We start from the raw sequence: 14,317 nt of genomic DNA, 5'->3' as shown, positions 1-14,317 counted from the left end.
AAATAAAATAAAATAAAATAAAATAAAATAAAATAAAATAAAATAAAATAAAATAAAATAAACCCATTTTTATATTGTGCTTAGGTGTCTTTCTTTAAAAAGTAAGATTCTGGGAAAAGAGGCCTGGATCCTTTCAAATGTGGCAAGCTGAGATGCTAAAGATCATTTGTGTGTGTACGGAGGGCAGCAGGCAAGCTTAGAATAAATGAAATTCCATTTCAATTAAAAAGGGATTCTTGGAAGCACCTCAACCAAGCTAGAATTACTGTCATGCCTGGTGATGTTTTAATCTCTCCTTTTTTATTGGCTGAAAGGCATATGAAGGAGCAGAGAAACAAGGCAAGTAACTTGAGAAAGCAAATGAAGGTTTTTTGTGTGTGTGTTTTTTTTTATTCCTTTATAAATTTCAAGTGGAAAGAGCCTGGCTAAAGTTGAGATGGAGTTACAGTATAAATGGTCTGAGAAGAACAAAGGGTACAGTAGTTTTGATAACTGATCATGGCAAATAAGAATTTAATTCCTAAAGAAGCCCTAAAAAATGAAAAAAATCAGATTGCGAGGAACTCACAAGCTCTGAAGGAAACTCGAGGTGAAATCAAGCCATGAGCAACAGAATTGAAGAGGAGTTAGAAAAATATCCATTCTTACCTGGTATCATTCCTAAATTTTTCTCCAAACTGTGCATTTTGTTTAAAGAGAGTACATCTTCCTGTTTCTGCTGTCTTGCTTAATAGAGAATTCTATTTCAGGTAAAGCCTGAGTAGAAAATATAGCTAAATCTTGTGACTGACTTAATCATGCTTGTGGGAAGCTAGCTATTCACATCTTGAAGCTAAGACAGCACTCTGAATAGAATGACACTTTATTCCGGGGCACCAGGGTGACGAGGGTAAGCCTCCGACTTGAACCAGGTTAGAATCTCACAGTTTGCGAGTTCCAGCCCCGCACTGGTCTCTGTGCTGATAGCTCAGAGCCTGGAACCTGCTTTGGTTTTCTGTGTCTCCCTCTCTCTCTGCCCCTCCCCACTCGCGCTCTGTCTCTCTCTCTCTCAAAAGTGAATACACATTTGCGAAAAGGATGACACTTTATTCAAACACTGGCAGTGGATCAGGAGAAATTTAGATGCCGCTGACACACTAGCGGGAACATGCAAGTGTACAGAATAACCTTGGCAAGTATCATACCGTGTAAAAATACCAGTTTGTAGGATCTGTTGCTCAGAGGACAATGCTGAAATGGGCTGTTTGGGCAGACGCAGTTTTCAAAGCAAGAAAGAGACCTTAGGACTTCAGAGCCCACATAACAAGGAAACCAACAAACAACTTAGGGATGATAACTGGAGTCTATTTAATGGTTGGCTGTGCAACTTAAAAGCCAGTAGTTTTAATCTTTGTATTATTTGAACACCATAGTATTCAAAAATTTTAAATGGCAGTGGGACTCATTTTTCGAATATTAACCTTTTACAGAACCTGGGTCTGTGGAACAAACAAAACATGGAATTTTAGGAGTTTTAACCTGTAAGTTCACATTTCAAACAGTTTTTTGTTTATGGATAAGAACAGAGAAACTGGATCAGGCCATCTTGACAAGTGGATCATTTGACCGCCGGGGTTGTGATCACAGTAGTTAGGACAGTGTGGTCTTTTAGTCTCTTCAGCACTCAACCCGTTTTTGTATTTTTGTTTGCACAACAAGGAGAAAATCCATTTCACTAAATAGGAGCACACCACAGAAGATGCTAGATGTTTTCCTACATTTATTTATTAATGTTATCTAACTGTTGGTAGATAAGTGTTCAAGCTTCAGAGAAGCTCATAAAAAGGTAGAATCAATTTTTGAGGAACTTGTTTAAAAATCTATCTTACAATATGGTGTTTGGTGTAGTTATTTCATTTATTCAAGAAATCTTTTGTGTATTGCTTGTCTCTATTCAATAGTTACTTAAAGTAATATAGTCAAATAGTCAAATGAATTTCATTTTGTGTGTTAAGATTTGGCCTCACTGCTCACATTGTCTGCTTCGAAAGGATGGTACTATTGCAACCTGAATAGTTTAATGAATAGTATTCGCATTGCAAAAATTATTAGGAAGGCGCAAAAGCTGATGCGAAATGTAAAATCTAATGCACAGCCCTGAACACGATCAAAAAGACGCATATGCCAAGCCATGTAAATTTTTTAGGATTAGTGCGGCATTTATAAGAAGTTCAACTGTGTGCAGAAACTGCAAAGCAAATGTTGTTTTGAAATTTGTAGCTACATGTTTCACCAGAGAGCAGAGAGAAGGCATTCTTGCTTTATAGTGTGTTGAAATACGGTATTGGACGCTTTTGAACATGTGGGTTTGTGCGGCTGTTCCAGTTCAAACAATATCTAAAAATGTATGAAATAACGTTTGAATTAAACTATTGTGGGGTTTAGGAAGCATATCTTGAAATATCTTTCAAGACATCTCAATAGCGGAGTCAGAGTTTTGGGACCTAGGGTTGGAAACAATTAGTACAAGCCTAAAATCCTGAGCTTTCAAGTTGGTGTATAAATCCCATAAATCTCTTAATCACTCTTAGGGCGAGCTTTCATCTAATTTTCCCAAGAGAGAGTTATCAAAGCAATTCTCGGAGTTGAATTAGGACACGTTGGAGCTCTTTAGAGGATAGGCTTCGTACAGTTCTCATAAATCAATACGTATCTCAGGCTTGCGTAATATAATAATTGTGTTAGATCCATTTCTTCAGAATGTTGTGCTTTGACATTATCCCAAAACATCACCCCAAAAAGGTTGAATTTCTTTTCCAAAAAAATGTAGAGTTAAGCCTTCTTTAATAAATAAGAGAGCACATTTTATAAGACTACCTCACAGCGAGTTTTCCCGGTTTGGCCCTTAATGTCACCTCTTGTCTATGTCAGCTGAAGGTATTTTATTTCAGATCTCATGAACTGTCATGACTAGCGATAAAAGCTACAAGGCCCTAACTTTTCTCAGCAGGCCGGCAATCCAGTCGGAAGCGTAGGAAATGCTGATGTGTACTCCTCACATTCCTGATTTGACTCCAAGGGGAAAATTACCAGAGTGTGTAGTTACAGCCCCATTACGGCTTTCATTTTCTGCGTCAATTACTGTGAAGTGAAACCCCCTAAAAAAACGTATGCTCTTCCTATCTCAGTTTGCTCTTTCTGTCGTCCTATTTTAAAAGAGTGATAAACTCTGGTTCTCATCTCCTCGCCAAACATAGGCAAGGTTCTTGAGTCCTGACTTTAGTCACATTTTCCTCATTATGATGATTTATCAAGCAATCCGTGAAGACTAATATCACAGCTCTGACCTCTGCCAGCTAGATGTGTGAGGTGTAGGCACTCTCTCCCATCTGTTTCCTGTTTTGACCTAATGTGGATCTGTGAAGTGTGTGGAAAATAAATCCTTTTTTAAAAAAAATATTGTGATAAAAACACTTAAACATCAAATCTACCCCTTCACAGATTTTTGGGAAGTTTTATTTATTTATTTTGAGATAGAGCGTGCATATGAGTGTGAGCAGGGAAAGGGCAGAGAGACAGAGAGAGAATCCCAAGCAGGCTCCACACTGTCAGCGCAGAGCCCCATGCAGGGCTTGAACTCACATACCGTGAGATCATGACCTGAGCCGAAAGCAGGAGTCAGACGCTTAACAGACTGAGCCACCCAGGCACTCCTACCCCTAACAGATGTTTAAGGGGTCAATATATTATCGTTGAGTATAGAGGTACAATGTTGTATTGTTTTTGCCTCTGTATTTCAGTGGCCACGCAAGATTCCTGAAGGTACATGGTGGGAAGTACCATGGGAAGACACAAAGAACTTCAGGAAGGTAGTTCAGATGACTCACTGGTAAGGAGCAGGGAGGATATACTATTGTATTCTAGAGCTGAATACAGCTAACAGATTCTCTGGACAGCCAGATTTAGCAGTCGAGTTTAGACTTCTTGCTCAGATATATTTTAGCTGGATAGAAAAAGCTTATAAACTACCTATTAAATCCATCAAGATGCCCAGCTATGGGAACAAGGTGTGTTAGATTCTGGGTACTGTAGGAACTCCATTTTTCACCAAGGCACAATAAAAAGGCTCGGCTATAAAGCTATTCCTGTGTAGTGCTGACCTAGTGAAGAACTAGAAGAAGGTCTATTAAGCCAAACGAGAAAAATCTGTTCTTGTTTTTTAGCATGTATTTGCACATATATATTTGAATGTGTCCTTCATTCTAGAAATTTCCATTGCTTACACAAACAGCCAAGCCACACTAAACCGAAGTAAACAGTAGTTAAACTATGATGACCTGGGGGCGCCTGGGTGGCTTAGCCGGTTGAGCATCTGACTTTGGCTCGGGTCATGATCTCGTGGTTCGTGAGTTCGAGCCCCGCATCAGGCTCTGCGTTGACAGCCCGGAGCTTGAAGCCTGCTTCGGATTCGGTGTCTCCCTCTCTCTCTGCCGCTCCCCGACTCATGCTCTGTCTCTCTCAAAAAATAAATACACGTTAAAAAAATTTTTTTTTATTTGACTCAAAAGACAACAAATTTTTTATTTGACTCAAAAGACAACAAATTGATGCTTCTCATTCTTTCTCTGCTGATCAGTTCTTCCAGTCCTCAGGCAGCACCCCAGTGATTGAAGCAAAGCGGTAGCCTTGAAAGACTTTTTTTTTTTGCGTTTTTTAGCACCCACTTTACCTATCACTTAGGAAAAATGAAGTACTTTGCCATATATTCCAGCTCCCAGAAAAAAAAACAACAACAACTATTCACATACATTGGAAAGTTCTTAAAATTTTTTTTCAACGTTTTTTATTTATTTTGGAGACAGAGAGAGACAGAGCATGAACGGGGGAGGGGCAGAGAGAGAGGGAGACACAGAATCGGAAACAGGCTCCAGGCTCCGAGCCATCAGCCCAGAGCCTGACGCGGGGCTCAAACTCACGGACCGCAAGATCGTGACCTGAGCTGAAGTCGGATGCTTAACCGACTGCGCCACCCAGGCGCCCCGGAAAGTTCTTAAATGAGTGGAGCAGGTAATACTGTCAATAACATTTTGAAGGCATGACTTAGCATGATTCCTCAGATACTCTCTCCAAAGGCAAGTGCCTCATTTATCCCATCTGTGACAGTCATATGGAGGTCTAATCATTTTATCTAACTATCCAATAATAATTTTATAATTGCATGCTTCACACAACATACAAAAAAAAAAAAGTTTCAGGCGATCAAAGGCCTAATATGAAAAGCAAAACTTCTAGAATTCTTTTTAGAAGTTATGAGAATAGTTTTATGATATTGATGCATAAAGAACCAGATGCGTAAAGATTATAAGATATTAAACTGACAAGAACAGATACTACACTTGATCTTAGCCAAAAGGCCGAGAAGCGATAAGGACCAGATTATAAGAGAGAAGACTGATAGATTAGACTACATGTAAGCAACAACTTGTATTAAAAACAAAAACAAAAACCATCATAGGGGCGCCTGGGTGGCTCCATTGGTTAAATGTCCAACTTTGGTACAGGTCATGATCTCGCAGTTCGTGAGTTCAAGCCCCGCATTGGGCTCTGTGCTGACAGCTTGGAGCCTGGAGCCTGCTTTGGATTCTGTGTCTCCTCCTCTCTCTGCCCCTTCCCCACTCACACTCTGTCTCTCTCTCTCAAAACTAAATACACATTAAAAATTTAAAAAAAAGTAATAAACTCAGTTAAAAGACAATGACACATGGGAGAAGATATTTGTGAGATGTCACTATCCAAAACCCACAAATAGTTCCTACAAAACAGTAAGGAGACACCATAATAGACAAGGGGAAATAGATATGAGTAGATAAATCTCCCATGTGAAAACCCAACAAACATGTTAAAAGATGCTCAACCTCACATTTAATTTGGAGAATGCAAATTAAAACTACAATGAGGGGCGCCTGGGTGGTTCAGTCGGTTAAGCGTCCGACTTTGGCTCAGGTCATGATCTCATGGTTTGTGAGTTTGAGCCCTGCTTCAAGGCTCTGTGCTGACAGCTCAGAGCCTAGAGCCTGCTTTGGATTCTGTGTCTCCCTCTCTCTCTGCCCCTCCCCTGCTCATGCTCTGTCTCTCTCTCAAAAATAAATAAACATCTAAAACTACAATGACAACATTTCATGCTCTAAAATTTAATAGTTGATTCATACCAGGCATTAGCAAGCACGAGGTGAAAGAGGAAACTTTCATCGACTCTTGGCAGAAGTGGAAATTAATACAACCACCTGGGAAAGTAATTTGGTAATAATTAGTAAAGTTGAAGACAAGCATTCCCATTTTCAGGTATATACCTTAACCCTTGCATAAAAAACACATGAGGATAGGGGTGCCTGGGTGGCGCAGTCGGTTAAGCGTCCGACTTCAGCCAGGTCACGATCTCGCGGTCCGTGAGTTCGAGCCCCGCGTCGGGCTCTGGGCTGATGGCTCAGAGCCTGGAGCCTGTTTCCGATTCTGTGTCTCCCTCTCTCTCTGCCCCTCCCCAGTTCATGCTCTGTCTCTCTCTGTCCCAAAAATAAATAAAAAATGTTGAAAAAAAAATTAAAAATAAAAAAAAACCACATGAGGATATTCATTATAGCAATGGAAACGGGAATGGACACGTAACTGATAGAATTCTAAATGGAAGCTAAAATGAATAAATTTGCCTTATATGTATCAAAATATAATGTTGGGTAAAAAGCAAGTTTCATTTAATGAAATTATTAGAATAAACAGAAAAGTACACGGAATAATATGGGATATATTCGGGTGTCTATGGCCCAGATTCGTAGATGTTAACTTCTGTCATGATTGCTTCAGCAATTATTTTTAAATAAATAAAATATTACAGGTAAGTTTAAAACCCCCATATTACTTCCCCTGGACTTTGCCCTCTCCAAGTTTCTCTCTCCAGAGGCAGCCTCTTTCCTGAGGACGGTTTGTAACTTTCCTGTCCATATCTGTATATATTTGCCACATAAACCAAATTTAAATATTTTATATAGATGGTATAATATTTTTATCATTCCATAACGAACAAAATGGGTAGTTATTCATCTCAAAGATAAATTAACAATGAGTTCAAAGCCAAAAATTCACAAAACTTAAAAAAACTTATCTCCCAAAATAACCATTGGTAAAAGAAGATATTTTTAAAATTAAATAACTGACTTTTAAAATAATAAAAGTGGAATATTACATAGTAGGACTTATGGAATGTGGTCAATATGTTCCTTTGACAAAAATTGGTTGTCTTTAATGCATTTACTTTAAGAATTAATTCAGAACAACTAATTCAAAACCTGAGGCAAGTAGGTGGAGGCAATGTAAAGATGACTGTGGAAATTAATTATTTAAAAACTAATTCTTAAAAAAAATTTTTTTTAATGTTTATTTTTGAGAGAGAGAGAGAGACAGAACATGGGCAGGGGAGAGGCAGAGAGAGAGGAAGGCAAAGAATCCAAAGCAAGCAGGTCCAGGCTCCGAGCTGTCAGCACAGAGCCCAACGCGGGGCTCAAACTCACAAACCGCGAGATCGTGACCTGAGCCGCGAGATCGGACGCTTAACTGACTGAGCCACCCAGGCGCCCCATCAAACTAATTATCCTTAATAAATCAATGAATTGGTCTCAAATCTATATCCAATGTCATACGTAGGATGAAGAAAGCATTTGAATTATTCTCTATTTAGCATTGTTCTTGAAATTCTAGAAGAGCAAAACAAAATAAAACAAAACAAAAAAAAACAGAAAAAAGTTGTATATGTGTAGTAAAATAGAACAAATGATCATTATTGTTTACATGTGATGTAACTTACATGTGTTTGTTTTTATAAAAAAAAAACCAACAGAATGAGTTGAGAGCATCTTAGAGTTGATAAGAGTATATCAGACACTAGAGGTATCTATGTCTCTAAATATATAAGTCCAATCTCTCTATAAAATATGTACATATTATATTTATACAAAATATGCATATTTTTACATATGATATACATATCTCCACATACACATGTAGGCACATATGTAATATATATCTTTGTAGCGCTTGAACACATCAAACAATAGAACTTAAAAAGAAAAAGACATACACACACATTATACATACATCTCTCTCTCTCTCTTTTTCTCATTAAGAACAAATGCACTACCTTGGGATAAATGGCAATATTAATAAATTATATGGGGAAAATATCCTACTGATTCAAAGAATCAACTTGTATCCAGTAAGAGAAAGCAGGTATCACTAGTTTTTATACAAGAGGAATAAATATAAGAAGGATAATTACTATTCCCAAATTAATACATTAATACAATCCATTTTTTTCCCACTGAACAAAATAATTCTAAAATTGATCTTAAAGATTAAACAAGTGAGCCTCCAGCATAGTGCCTACGACAGGGTAAACACTCAAGCTAGTTGCTTTCTCCTAACATGGCAGTCCAGAAGAAGTCAGCTACTGATCTAGTCTCAGTCCCCAGCTGGACCTGGTTGAAGACAACTGAGCACACATTCTCTCTGGTCAGACTTGCTCCTAAGAGGAAGAGAGAAGACGGTTGTGCCTAATATCCAAGAGCGGTAAACCTGAATGTTCACCTGTGGTCATGTCATTCAGAGAATACAATTTAGCACTGAAAGTGAATTAAACACAGACAGAGTCATCAAGGATAAGCCTCAAAGACATAACGGTAGCAAAAGAAGTGACTGGCAGAAGAACCCAAGCAGTATGCTTCCATTTAAACAAAGCTCAGAACAGACAAGGCTGAACAGACAACTGTTCAGAGCTACATACATGGGAAGGAAACTTTTAAAGCAGAGGAATGATTGTCACAAAAACCAGAACGTGATTATCTCGGGGAGCACACAGGGGCTGTAATAACAGTCACAAACAGGGGCCTTCTAAGGCAGTGGCACGTTCATAGTCTTGGGTGATTGGTAAATATGCATTTTCTATGTTCTTCTGTGTGCATGATGTATTTCAAATTGGGAGAAAAATGGAGACATGGTATGAAAAATAAGAATGAGAAAACCCTTCTCTCTTGAATACCTGTATCTTAGTTTTCCTAAACAAACCATCCTAATTCATTACACTTTTACCTGTCTCTTTTGGAAAGATATCCGTTGGCCCCTTTCTACCTTTCGCCACAATGTTTTTAATTTAAAAATATTAATTATAAATTCAGAGGAAGTCACAAAGAGAGCACAAAAAAGGTTTTCAGGTATCCTCTACCTGTTGTTCCTCAAGGGTTATGTCTCACAGAATTACAGCACACTTTCAAATCAGTGCCTTGACAGTTGTATGTATAGGTTTTATCAGGCATACATTTGGACAACCATCACCGTAATTCAACATACGGTAACAATTCCATCACCACGAAGATTTCCCTCACGCCATATTACATTATATTTCCCTCAGGTATAGCTTCCGCTCACTGCCAGTGCCCATTATCCTTAATCTCAGGCAGTCCCTAATCTGGTTTCTTACTCTCTAACTGTGTCATTTTGAGAATGTCATACAAAAGGAATAATATGAGATTGGCTTTGTTTACTGGGCATAATGCTCTGGATCCATTCAAGGTGTTGAGTGTATCAATCGTTCATCCCCGTTTCTTCCCTAGTAGTATTCTATGGTATGGATGTATCATAGTTTAACCATTCACTTACTGAGGGGCATTTTGATTGTTTCCAGTTTTTGGCTTTTACGAATAAAACTGCTATGAACCATTGTGCACAAGTTTTTGGGTGGACGTAAATTTTAATTTATCTGAGATGAGTGCCCAGGAGCACAATACTGGATCATATGGTAAACGTATGATTAATTTTTAAAGACACTACCAAATAATTTTCAAGACAGGCTGTATCATTTACATTTCTCCTAGCAATGTATGGGAGATCCAGTTTCTGTACATGTTCACCTGTATTGTTACTATTCTTCAGATTTTATCTGTTCTGGTGGGTCCACAGTAAGAGCTCATTGTGATCTCAATTTGCATGTTTCTAGTTGTGTTAATTTCCTATTGCTGCTGTAACAAATTATCACAAACAGTGCCTGAAAAGATAAATAAATTTATTCTCTTACAATTCAGGAGGTCAGAAATCTAAAACGGGTTTGCAGGGCTACGTCTCTTCTGGAGGCTCTAGGGGAGAATCCGTTTTCCTTCTTTTCCCCACCTCTAGAGACTGCCTACATTCCTTGGCTTCTGGTCTTTTTTCTGTCTTCATATCATTTCATAGTGTCTTCTCTCTTCCTTGATCCTGCCTCCCTACCTTGTGATTACATCAGGCCCACCTGCATAATGTAGGGCAATCTTATCTCAAGATCCTTAATTACTTAATCACGTCTGCAAGGTTCCTTTTGAATATGAGATAACATATTCCCAGGTTCTGGAGATCGGATGACCGGGCATTATTGTATCTACCAGGGAGAACGACGTTAAGCATTTTCTCCTGTGTTTATTTACCATCCATATAACCTCTCCGGGAGTGTCTTTTTTCTACGAAGATTGTTAGGGTTTTTACTGTTGAGTTAGGAGAGTTCTTGGTATATTTTAGATCTTTGTCAGATTTAAATAAGGTCTTTGTCAGATATCGTTGAGTCTGTAGCTTGTTTTTCGTCTTCTTAACAGGGTCTTTTCACAGAGCAAAGGTTTTAAATTTAACTATGATGGAATCCAATCTATTGTTTTTTTTTTTTTTTTAAGAAATAATCCTTATGATGTCAAGTCTAAGAAGTCTTTGCCTACCCCTAGATCACGAAGATTTTCTCTCACATTACAAAAACTTCTATAGTTTTACATTTTACGCTTCCGTTCATGATCTGTTTTGACTTACTTTTTGTAGAAGGTACAAGGTTTATATCATAGTTCTTTTGCTAACACTTTCTGTGTCTTTGCTAAGACTTTCCATTATTTCGTCTGCTTCAAGTGCATTTGTAATTACTCAGAAACATTTTTATGATGGCTACTTTAAAATTGTCTGACAATTCTAACATCCGTGTCATCTTGATGTTGGCATCTGCTGATTGCCTCTTTGTTGTTCAAGTTGAGGTTTCCTTGGTCTTTTGCATAGCAGGTGGTTTTTCGAATGGAGCCATTCTGCCATTCCTTAGGTTTGAGGTCTTCAGCTTGTCTGTCTTTTTCTCTCCAGCTTTCAGATTCCTCTGCCTTTTTTAAAACATGTAACTTATTTATTTTTTTTATTATTTTAGAGATAGAGAGTGCAAGCAGGTGAGAGGAGCAGAAGGAGAAAGGGAATCTCAAGGTGAGCATGGAGCCTGAAACGGGGCTTGACCCAATGACCCTGGGATCATCACCTGAGCCCATGCCAAGAGTGGGACACTAAGCCGAGTAAGCCACCCAGGTGCCCCCCTTCTATCTGTTTTATGTATTATGTCCAGGGGTTTTAGATGTGGCTAGCAAGAGGAAAGAGACAACTATGTCTATCTTTATAGAAGTGGAAGTCTCCAAAAATTTTCTTTAAAAAAAAAAAAGTTTATTTATTTATTTTGAGAGAGAGACCTAGCAATGGCAGGGGAAGGACAGAGAGAGAGGGAGACAGAGAATCCCATGCAGGCTCCGCACTGTCAGCACAGAGCCTGACGTGGGGCTCACGCTCATGAACCATGAGATCACGACCTGAGCCAAAATCAAGAGTCGGACGCTTAACCGACTGAGCCACCCAGGCGCCCCACTACAAATTACTCTTAATGGTGTTTGATTATTGGGCACAATAGGTCACGATATTTGAGTTAAAATTTTCCTTCTGCTACATCCTATTGTCAGCATTTGGGGGTATATACTTGGTTGTAGGTCAGTAGTTATTGCAGGGGACCGTATCAGTGCCCTGGGGATTATAATTTTGATATTCACCTCCAAAATCATAGGATACATATGTGGATGGAAGGAGTGGTAGGTATTATTTAATAATTAATTAATGCAAACTTCTAATATCTTCCCTAGATAGTCCTAAGAGTTTTAAAAGCCAATTGATTTGGGGTAAGTTAGGCATTCTTGTACTTTATATGAATGTCACCCACATAATTCTCTAACCCATTTATCTCTAATCAGAGTTGTCATATTTGGTTGTGTAGATTGTGTACTGCACAAATGTGGGGTGGGAAGTACATTCACAATGCTTTCTATTGTAAAAAGGATACAGGAAAGGAAAAATTATCATAGCACCTGGCTTCTGGTGCACCGCCACATTTTACAATCTTCATTAACCTTAAGTATTCTTATTTGGTTTACTAGAGCAGAATGACTAGTTCAGAGTTATCCAGCAATCCTCAGGCGCAAAGTTAATTGGACTCTAAATCTCCAATCCTCTCTCTTCCTTCCATACATAAACACGTTGCTTACAAAGTACCACTGGGAGCGCAAGGGTTTTTAAAGGCTGCAGTAATGCAGACAAAAGGAAGGAGAGGGAGGGGATTTATAGCTGACAGCAAGGTGATAGTTCCATTAGGGTTTCCTTCCGTTTCAAGTTCTACATGTGCGGCTCACATAGGTCTGGCTTTGGCAAGGAGCAAGTAGTTCCCGGCCTCATTTCTAGATTCTCCATATATCCCCATGGATGGCAGTTTCCCCGAGGGAAGTGGTAGCTCTTGACTCCTATCCTGCCTGAGGGGGGGGGGGGTGTGGGTCAGAAGAGGTGACATTAAGGACAAAGCATTGCTGTGAGAGCCAGCCTTGCAAGAGAAGGCTGGATGTTTTTTCTCTTCTCACCTGTTCGAGCGGTAGATAAGCATGATTACAGTCCTTTTTTTCCCTAGCTTTGTGGGGGTGGGGTTGGGGAATAACATAAGGAGCAAAGTGGTTTTTTATTTCGTTTTATTTCATTAAGTTTATTTATTTATTTTGAGAGAGAGAGACAGAGACAGAGAGAGAGAGAGTGCCAGTGAGGAAGTGGCAGAGAAAGAGAGAGAATACCAAGCTGGCTCTGCACCACCAGTGTAGAGCCCGATGTGGGACTCGAACTCATGACTGCGAGATTCTGACCTGAGCCCAAGTCACATGCTTAACTGACTGAGCCACCCAGGCACCCAGCATTTGTATTTTAAAGCAGGAAGCATAAGCATCTGTGAAAAGGACTTTACACTTTCACCCTAAAATACAAAAGTACCCAAAGAAGGAGAAATGCATGGACAAATATAGTTTCTTACTTTTTTGCTAATATTACTAACAACCAGAAACACCACTAAAAGGTGAAATAAATGACAGTGACAACACATTCGTAAATAACTGACTTTATAATGTAAAATATCAATTTTTAGAGGGTATTGCTAAACATTCTTGAAAGAAGCATTTCTTGGCAATTTAAAAACATTTGTTTTTAGGGGCGCCTGGGTGGCTCAGTCGGTTAAGTGTCCGACTTTGGCTCAGGTCACCATCTCACGGTTCGTGAGTTCGAGCCCCACATCAGGCTCTGTGCTGACAGCTCAGAGCCTGGAGCCTGCTTCGAATTCTACGACTCCCTCTCTCTCTCTCTCTCTCTCCCTCCCCTGCTCACATTCTATCTCTCTCAAAAATAAATAAACATTAAAAAAAAACACATTCTGGGGCGCATGGGTGGTGCAGTCAGTTAAGCGTCCGACTTCAGCCAGGTCACGATCTCGCGGTCCGTGAGTTCGAGCCCCGCGTCGGGCTCTGGGCTGATGGCTCAGAGCCTGGAGCCTGTTTCTGATTCTGTGTCTCCCTCTCTCTCTGCCCCTCCCCCGTTCATGCTCTGTCTCTCTCTGTCCCAAAAATAAATAAACGTTGAAAAAAAACACATTTGTTTTTATAAAATATGACAAACAGATTACAGATTAGTTTTAATTACCCACTAATACCTGGAGACCCCAAACTGACAAACAATATCTATTTATAAATAATTAAAATCAAAGAAACTATTTCTTTAAGTAGTCTTCATATATCCTATATTTCTGGCATTAGCTTAAAGTAATTAAATTTTACCTTATCTCAAACTCAAATTCTGACAATGTGTAAGTTGGCTTCTCTGGGTCTCAGAACTGTAAAATGTATCCTTGTCTGCTTTAGCCATTTAATAAGGTGGCCTTGGATGTAAAATAAGGTAGGAATTTGAAAAAGGCTTTAAAGAAATATGTAAGTGGTTAACATGGTTGTCAATTTATGCTGTTGATTTGAATATTAAGATTAAGACCAAAAACTTTAACATGGACTGTAGAGTATTGCCCAGTCTGGACCCCCGTGCCTCCCCAGCCAGCATCAACCCCATGGCTCACTCTCCCTGACATGGCTCCCTTGCACGGCTGGAGCACGTGAGGGCCATCTACATGCTA

General features: G+C 39.2%; 1 long non-coding RNA gene and 1 pseudogene across 1 annotated transcript in view; both read right to left on the bottom strand.

Annotated features, from left to right (window-relative positions):
• Window positions 1-14,317, bottom strand: part of LOC121016750 (uncharacterized) — a 182,025-nt gene that overhangs the window by 61,914 nt on the left and 105,794 nt on the right. The gene's annotated exons all lie outside the window — the stretch shown is intronic.
• LOC121016914 (uncharacterized) lies at window positions 5,282-5,405 on the bottom strand (annotated as a pseudogene).

The sequence above is a fragment of the Herpailurus yagouaroundi genome, unplaced genomic scaffold, assembly GCF_014898765.1.
Source record: "Herpailurus yagouaroundi ecotype Mexico unplaced genomic scaffold, PumYag 213, whole genome shotgun sequence".
In the NCBI taxonomy this organism is placed as follows: domain Eukaryota; kingdom Metazoa; phylum Chordata; class Mammalia; order Carnivora; family Felidae; genus Herpailurus; species Herpailurus yagouaroundi.
Note: the sequence above shows the minus strand (reverse complement) of the source record. Positions and strands in the feature narration are given on the sequence as shown.